Consider the following 9,414-nt stretch of genomic DNA (forward strand, 5'->3'; position numbering starts at 1 on the left):
AGACAGGCTCAGTGAGTGGGATATAGACCGGCTCAGTGAGTGGGATATAGACAGGCTCAGTGAGTGGGATATAGAAAGGCTCAGTGAGTGGGATATAGACCGGCTCAGTGACTGGGATATCGACAGGCTCAGTGAGTGGGATATAGACAGGCTCAGTGAGTGGGATATAGACAGGCTCAGTGAGTGGGATATAGACCGGCTCAGTGAGTGGGATATAGACCGGCTCAGTGAATGGGATATAGACAGGCTCAGTGAGTGGGATATAGACAGGCTCAGTGAGTGGGATATAGACCGGCTCAGTGAGTGGGATATAGACCGGCTCAGTGAATGGGATATAGACAGGCTCAGTGAGTGGGATATAGACAGGCTCAGTGAGTGGGATATAGACAGGCTCAGTGAGTGGGATATAGACCGGCTCAGTGAGTGGGATATAGACAGGCTCAGTGAGTGGGATATAGACAGGCTCAGTGAGTGGGATATAGACCGGCTCAGTTAATGGGATATAGACAGGCTCAGTGAGTGGGATATAGACAGGCTCAGTGAGTGGTATATAGACAGGCTCAGTGAGTGGGATATAGACCGGCTCAGTGAGTGGGATATAGACTGGCTCAGTGAGTGGGATATAGACAGGCTCAGTGAGTGGGATACAGACAGGCTCAGTGAGTGGGATACAGACAGGCTCAGTGAGTGGGATATAGACAGGCTCAGTGAGTGGGATATAGACCGGCTCAGTGAGTGGGATATAGACAGGCTCAGTGAGTGGTATATAGACAGGCTCAGTGAGTGGGATATAGACCGGCTCAGTGAGTGGGATATAGACCGGCTCAGTTAATGGGATATAGACAGGCTCAGTGAGTGGGATATAGACAGGCTCAGTGAGTGGGATATAGACAGGCTCAGTGAGTGGGATATAGACAGGCTCAGTGAGTGGGATATAGACAGGCTCAGTGAGTGGGATATAGACAGGCTCAGTGAGTGGGATATAGACAGGCTCAGTGAGTGGGATATAGACAGGCTCAGTGAGTGGGATATAGACAGGCTCAGTGAGTGGGATATAGACCGGCTCAGTGAGTGGGATATAGACCGGCTCAGTGAATGGGATATAGACAGGCTCAGTGAGTGGGATATAGACAGGCTCAGTGAGTGGGATATAGACAGGCTCAGTGAGTGGGATATAGACCGGCTCAGTGAGTGGGATATAGACAGGCTCAGTGAGTGGGATATAGACAGGCTCAGTGAGTGGGATATAGACCGGCTCAGTGAGTGGGATATAGACCGGCTCAGTTAATGGGATATAGACAGGCTCAGTGAGTGGGATATAGACAGGCTCAGTGAGTGGGATATAGACAGGCTCAGTGAGTGGGATATAGACAGGCTCAGTGAGTGGGATATAGACCGGCTCAGTGAGTGGGATATAGACTGGCTCAGTGAGTGGGATATAGACAGGCTCAGTGAGTGGGATACAGACAGGCTCAGTGAGTGGGATACAGACAGGCTCAGTGAGTGGGATATAGACAGGCTCAGTGAGAGGGATATAGACCGGCTCAGTGAGTGGGATATAGACAGGCTCAGTGAGTGGGATATAGACAGGCTCAGTGAGTGGGATATAGACCGGCTCAGTGAGTGGGATATAGACCGGCTCAGTTAATGGGATATAGACAGGCTCAGTGAGTGGGATATAGACAGGCTCAGTGAGTGGGATATAGACAGGCTCAGTGAGTGGGATATAGACAGGCTCAGTGAGTGGGATATAGACCGGCTCAGTGAGTGGGATATAGACCGGCTCAGTGAATGGGATATAGACAGGCTCAGTGAGTGGGATACAGACAGGCTCAGTGAGTGGGATATAGACAGGCTCAGTGAGTGGGATATAGACCGGCTCAGTGAGTGGGATATAGACAGGCTCAGTGAGTGGGATATAGACAGGCTCAGTGAGTGGGATATAGACAGGCTCAGTGAGTGGGATATAGACCGGCTCAGTTAATGGGATATAGACAGGCTCAGTGAGTGGGATATAGACAGGCTCAGTGAGTGGGATATAGACAGGCTCAGTGAGTGGGATATAGACAGGCTCAGTGAGTGGGATATAGACTGGCTCAGTGAGTGGGATATAGACAGGCTCAGTGAGTGGGATACAGACAGGCTCAGTGAGTGGGATACAGACAGGCTCAGTGAGTGGGATATAGACAGGCTCAGTGAGTGGGATATAGACCGGCTCAGTGAGTGGGATATAGACAGGCTCAGTGAGTGGGATATAGACAGGCTCAGTGAGTGGGATATAGACCGGCTCAGTGAGTGGGATATAGACCGGCTCAGTTAATGGGATATAGACAGGCTCAGTGAGTGGGATATAGACAGGCTCAGTGAGTGGGATATAGACAGGCTCAGTGAGTGGGATATAGACAGGCTCAGTGAGTGGGATATAGACCGGCTCAGTGAGTGGGATATAGACTGGCTCAGTGAGTGGGATATAGACAGGCTCAGTGAGTGGGATACAGACAGGCTCAGTGAGTGGGATACAGACAGGCTCAGTGAGTGGGATATAGACAGGCTCAGTGAGTGGGATATAGACCGGCTCAGTGAGTGGGATATAGACCGGCTCAGTGAGTGGGATATAGACAGGCTCAGTGAGTGGGATATAGACAGGCTCAGTAAGTGGGATATAGACAGGCTCAGTGAGTGGGATATAGACAGGCTCAGTGAGTGGGATATAGACAGGCTCAGTGAGTGGGATATAGACCGGCTCAGTGAGTGGGATATAGACCGGCTCAGTGAGTGGGATATAGACAGGCTCAGTGAGTGGGATATAGACAGGCTCAGTGAGTGGGATATAGACAGGCTCAGTGAGTGGGATATAGACCGGCTCAGTGAGTGGGATATAGACAGGCTCTGTGAGTGGGATACAGACCGGCTCAGTGAGTGGGATACAGACAGGCTCAGTGAGTGGGATATAGACAGGCTCAGTGAGTGGGATATAGACAGGCTCAGTGAGTGGGATATAGACCTGCTCAGTGAGTGGGATATAGACCTGCTCAGTGAGTGGAATATCGACCGGCTCAGTGAGTGGGATATAGACCGGCTCAGTGAGTGGGATATAGACAGGCTCAGTGAGTGGGATATAGACTGGCTCAGTGAGTGGGATATAGACAGGCTCAGTGAGTGGGATAAAGACCTGCTCAGTGAGTGGGATATAGACCGGCTCAGTGAGTGGGATATAGACAGACTCAGTGAGTGGGATATACACCGGCTCAGTGAGTGGGATATAGACAGGCTCAGTGAGTGGGATATAGACCGGCTCAGTGAGTGGGATATAGACCGGCTCAGTGAGTGGGATATAGACAGACTCAGTGAGTGGGATATAGACAGGCTCAGTGAGTGAGATATAGACAGGCTCAGTGAGTGGGATATAGACAGGCTCAGTGAGTGGGATATAGACAGGCTCAGTGAGTGGGCTATAGACCGGCTCAGTGAGTGGGATATAGACAGGCTCAGTGAGTGGGATATAGACCGGCTCAGTGAGTGGGATATAGACCGGCTCAGTGAGTGGGATACAGACCGGCTCAGTGAGTGGGATACAGACAATCTCAGTGAGTGGGATATAGACAGGCTCAGTGAGTGGGATATAGACAGGCTCAGTGAGTGGGATATAGACCGGCTCAGTGAGTGGGATATAGACCGGCTCAGTGAGTGGGATATAGACCGGCTCAGTGAGTGGGATATAGACCGGCTCAGTGAGTGGGATATAGACCGGCTCAGTGAGTGGGATATAGACAGGCTCAGTGAGTGGGATATAGACAGGCTCAGTGAGTGGGATATAGACCGGCTCAGTGAGTGGGATATAGACAGGCTCAGTGAGTGGGAAATAGACAGGTTCAGTGAGTGGGATATAGACAGGCTCAGTGAGTGGGATGTAGGCAGGCTCAGTGAGTGGGATATAGACAGGCTCAGTGAGTGGGATATAGACAGGCTCAGTGAGTGGGATATAGACAGGCTCAGTGAGTGGGATATAGACAGGCTCAGTGAGTGGGATATTGACAGGCACAGTGAATGGGATGTAGACAGGCTCAGTGAGTGGGATATAGACAGGCTCAGTGAGTGAGATATAGACCGGCTCAGTGAGTGGGATATAGACAGGCTCAGTGAGTGGGATATAGACAGGCTCAGTGAGTGGGATATAGACAGGCTCAGTGAAAGGGATATAGACAGGCTCAGTGAGTGGGATATAGACAGGCTCAGTGAGTGGGATATAGACAGGCTCAGAGAGTGGGATATAGACAGGCGCAGTGAGTGGGATATAGACAGGCTCAGTGAGTGGGATATAGACCGGCTCAGTGAGTGGGATATAGACAGGCTCAGTGAGTGGGATATAGACAGGTTCAGTGAGTGGGATATAGACAGGCTCAGTGAGTGGGACATAGACAGGCTCAGTGAGTGGGATATAGACCGGCTCAGTGAGTGGGATATAGACTGGCTCAGTGAGTGAGATATGGACAGGCTCAGAGTGGGATATAGACCGGCTCAGTGAGTGGGATATAGACCGGCTCAGTGAGTGGGATATAGACAGGCTCAGTGAGTGGCATATAGACAGGCTCAGTGAGAGGGATATAGACAGGATCAGTGAGTGGGATATAGACCGGCTCATTGAGTGGGATAGAGACAGGCTCAGTGAGTGGGATATAGACCGGCTCAGTGAGTGGGATATAGACATGCTCAGTGAGTGGGATATAGACCGGCTCAGTGAGTGGGATATAGACCGGCTCAGTGAGTGGGATATAGACAGGCTCAGTGAGTGGGATATAGACAGGCTCAGTGAGTGGGATATAGACCGGCTCAGTGAGTGGGATATAGACACGCTCAGTGAGTGGGATATAGACCGGCTCAGTGAGTGGGATATAGACAGGCTCAGTGAGTGGGATACAGAGCGGCTCAGTGAGTGGGATATAGACAGGCTCAGTGAGTGGGATATAGACAGGCTCAGTGAGTGGGATATAGACAGGCTCAGTGAGTGGGATAGAGACAGGCTCAGTGAGTGGGATATAGACTGGCTCAGTGAGTGGGATATAGACAGGCTCAGTGAGTGGGATATAGACAGGCTCAGTGAGTGGGATATAGACAGGCTCAGTGAGTGGGATATAGACAGGCTCAGTGAGTGGGATATAGACAGGCTCAGTGAGTGGGATATACACAAGCTCAGTTATTGGGATATAGACCGGCTCAGTGAGTGGGATATAGACTGGCTCAGTGAGTGGGATATAGACAGGCTCAGTGAGTGGGATATAGACCGGCACAGTGAGTGGGATATAGACCGGCTCAGTGAGTGGGATATAGACAGGCTCAGTGAGTGGGATAGAGACAGACTCAGTGAGTGCGATATAGACTGGCTCTGTGAGTGGTATATAGACAGGCTCAGTGAGTGGGATATAGACAGGCTCATTGAGTGGGATATAGACAGGCTCAGTGAGTGGGATATAGACCGGCTCAGTGAGTGGGATATTGACAGGCTCAGTGAGTGGGATATAGACAGGCTCAGTGAGTGGGATATAGACCGGCTCAGTGAGTGGGATATAGACAGGCTCAGTGAGTGGGATATAGACCGGCTCAGTGAGTGGGATATAGACCGGCTCAGTGACTGGGATATCGACAGGCTCAGTGAGTGGGATATAGACAGGCTCAGTGAGTGGGATATAGACAGGCTCAGTGAGTGGGATATAGACAGGCTCAGTGAGTGGGATATAGACCGGCTCAGTGAGTGGGATATAGACCGGCTCAGTGAATGGGATATAGACCGGCTCAGTGAGTGGGATATAGACAGGCTCAGTGAGTGGGATATAGACAGGCTCAGTGAGTGGGATATAGACAGGCTCAGTGAGTGGGATATAGACCGCTCAGTGAGTGGGATATAGACTGGCTCAGTGAGTGGGATATAGACAGGCTCAGTGAGTGGGATATAGACAGGCTCAGTGAGTGGGATATAGACAGGCTCAGTGAGTGGGATATAGACAGGCTCAGTGAGTGGGATATAGACCGGCTCAGTGAGTGGGATAAAAACCGTCTCAGTGAGTGGGATATAGACAGGCTCAGTGAGTGGGATATAGACAGGCTCAGTGACTGGGATATAGACAGGCTCAGTGAGTGGGATATAGACAGGCTCAGTCAGTGGGATATAGACAGGCTAAGTGAGTGGGATATAGACCGGCTCAGTGAGTGGGATATAGACCGGCTCAGTGAGTGGGATATAGACAGGCTCAGTGAGTGGGATATAGACAGGCTCAGTGAGTGGGATATAGACAGGCTCAGTGAGTGGGATATAGACCTGCTCAGTGAGTGGGATATAGACAGGCTCAGTGAGTGGGATATAGACCGGCTCAGTGAGTGGGATATAGACAGGCTCAGTGAGTGGGATATAGACCGGCTCAGTGAGTGGGATACAGACAGGCTCAGTGAGTGGGATATAGACAACTCAGTGAGTGAGATATAGACAGGCTCAGTGAGTGGGATATAGACCTGCTCAGTGAGTGGAATATCGACCGGCTCAGTGAGTGGGATATAGACAGGCTCAGTGAGTGGGATATAGACCGGCTCAGTGAGTGGGATATAGACCGGCTCAGTGAGTGGGATATAGACAGGCTCAGTGAGTGGGATATAGACCGGCTCAGTGAGTGGGATATAGACCGGCTCAGTGAGTGGGATATAGACACACTCAGTGAGTGGGATATAGACAGGCTCAGTGAGTGAGATATAGACAAGCTCAGTGAGTGGGATATAGACAGGCTCAGTGAGTGGGATATAGACAGGCTCAGTGAGTGGGCTATAGACCGGCTCAGTGAGTGGGATATATACAGGCTCAGTGAGTGGGATATAGACCGGCTCAGTGAGTGGGAAATAGACCGGCTCAGTGAGTGGGATATAGACCGGCTCAGTGAGTGGGATACAGACAATCTCAGTGAGTGGGATATAGACAGGCTCAGTGAGTGGGATATTGACAGGCTCAGTGAATGGAATGTAGACAGGCTCAGTGAGTGGGATATAGACAGGCTCAGTGAGTGAGATATAGACCGGCTCAGTGAGTGGGATATAGACAGGCTCAGTGAGTGGGATATAGACAGGCTCAGTGAGTGGGATATAGACAGGCTCAGTGAGTGGGATATAGACAGGCTCAGTGAGTGGGATATAGACAGGCTCAGAGAGTGGGATATAGACAGGCGCAGTGAGTGGGATATAGACAGGCTCAGTGAGTGGGATATAGACCGGCTCAGTGAGTGGGATATAGACAGGCTCAGTGAGTGGCATATAGACAGGCTCAGTGAGAGGGATATAGACAGGATCAGTGAGTGGGATATAGACCGGCTCATTGAGTGGGATAGAGACAGGCTCAGTGAGTGGGATATAGACCGGCTCAGTGACTGGGATATAGACATGCTCAGTGAGTGGGATATAGACCGGCTCAGTGAGTGGGATATAGACCGGCTCAGTGAGTGGGATATAGACAGGCTCAGTGAGTGGGATATAGACAGGCTCAGTGAGTGGGATATAGACCGGCTCAGTGAGTGGGATATAGACAGGCTCAGTGAGTGGGATATAGACCGGCTCAGTGAGTGGGATATAGACCGGCTCAGTGAGTGGGATACAGACCGGCTCAGTGAGTGGGATATAGACAGGCTCAGTGAGTGGGATATAGACAGGCTCAGTGAGTGGGATATAGACAGGCTCAGTGAGTGCGATATAGACAGGCTCAGTGAGTGGGATATAGAAAGGCTCAGTGAGTGGGATATTGACCGGCTCAGTGAGTGGGATATAGACAGGCTCAGTGAGTGGGATATAGACAGGCTCAGTGAGTGGGATATAGACAGGCTCAGTGAGTGGGATATAGACCGGCTCAATGAGTGGGCTATAGACCGGCTCAGTGAGTGGGATATATACAGGCTCAGTGAGTGGGATATAGACCGGCTCAGTGAGTGGGATATAGACCGGCTCAGTGAGTGGGATATAGACCGGCTCAGTGAGTGGGATACAGACAATCTCAGTGAGTGGGAGATAGACAGGCTCAGTGAGTGGGATATTGACAGGCTCAGTGAATGGGATGTAGACAGGCTCAGTGAGTGGGATATAGACAGGCTCAGTGAGTGAGATATAGACCGGCTCAGTGAGTGGGATATAGACAGGCTCAGTGAGTGGGATATAGACAGGCTCAGTGAGTGGGATATAGACAGGCTCAGTGAGTGGGATATAGACAGGCTCAGAGAGTGGGATATAGACAGGCGCAGTGAGTGGGATATAGACAGGCTCAGTGAGTGGGCTATAGACCGGCTCAGTGAGTGGGATATATACAGGCTCAGTGAGTGGGATATAGACCGGCTCAGTGAGTGGGATATAGACCGGCTCAGTGAGTGGGATATAGACCGGCTCAGTGAGTGGGATACAGACAATCTCAGTGAGTGGGATATAGACAGGCTCAGTGAGTGGGATATTGACAGGCTCAGTGAATGGGATGTAGACAGGCTCAGTGAGTGGGATATAGACAGGCTCAGTGAGTGAGATATAGACCGGCTCAGTGAGTGGGATATAGACAGGCTCAGTGAGTGGGATATAGACAGGCTCAGTGAGTGGGATATAGACAGGCTCAGTGAGTGGGATATAGACAGGCTCACTGAGTGGGATATAGACAGGCTCAGAGAGTGGGATATAGACAGGCGCAGTGAGTGGGATATAGACAGGCTCAGTGAGTGGGATATAGACCGGCTCAGTGAGTGGGATATAGACAGGCTCAGTGAGTGGGATATAGACAGGCTCAGTGAGAGGGATATAGACAGGATCAGTGAGTGGGATATAGACCGGCTCATTGAGTGGGATAGAGACAGGCTCAGTGAGTGGGATATAGACCGGCTCAGTGAGTGGGATATAGACATGCTCAGTGAGTGGGATATAGACCGGCTCAGTGAGTGGGATATAGACCGGCTCAGTGAGTGGGATATAGACAGGCTCAGTGAGTGGGATATAGACAGGCTCAGTGAGTGGGATATAGACCGGCTCAGTGAGTGGGATATAGACAGGCTCAGTGAGTGGGATATAGACCGGCTCAGTGAGTGGGATATAGACCGGCTCAGTGAGTGGGATACAGACCGGCTCAGTGAGTGGGATATAGACAGGCTCAGTGAGTGGGATATAGACAGGCTCAGTGAGTGGGATATAGACAGGCTCAGTGAGTGCGATATAGACAGGCTCAGTGAGTGGGATATTGACCGGCTCAGTGAGTGGGATATAGACAGGCTCAGTGAGTGGGATATAGACAGGCTCAGTGAGTGGGATATAGACAAGCTCAGTGAGTGGGATAGAGACCGGCTCAGTGAGTGGGATATAGACCGGCTCAGTGAGTGGGATATAGACAGGCTCAGTGAGTGGGATATAGACAGGCTC

This window comes from Pristiophorus japonicus, chromosome Y, assembly GCF_044704955.1.
Source record: "Pristiophorus japonicus isolate sPriJap1 chromosome Y, sPriJap1.hap1, whole genome shotgun sequence".
Lineage (NCBI taxonomy): Eukaryota > Metazoa > Chordata > Chondrichthyes > Pristiophoridae > Pristiophorus > Pristiophorus japonicus.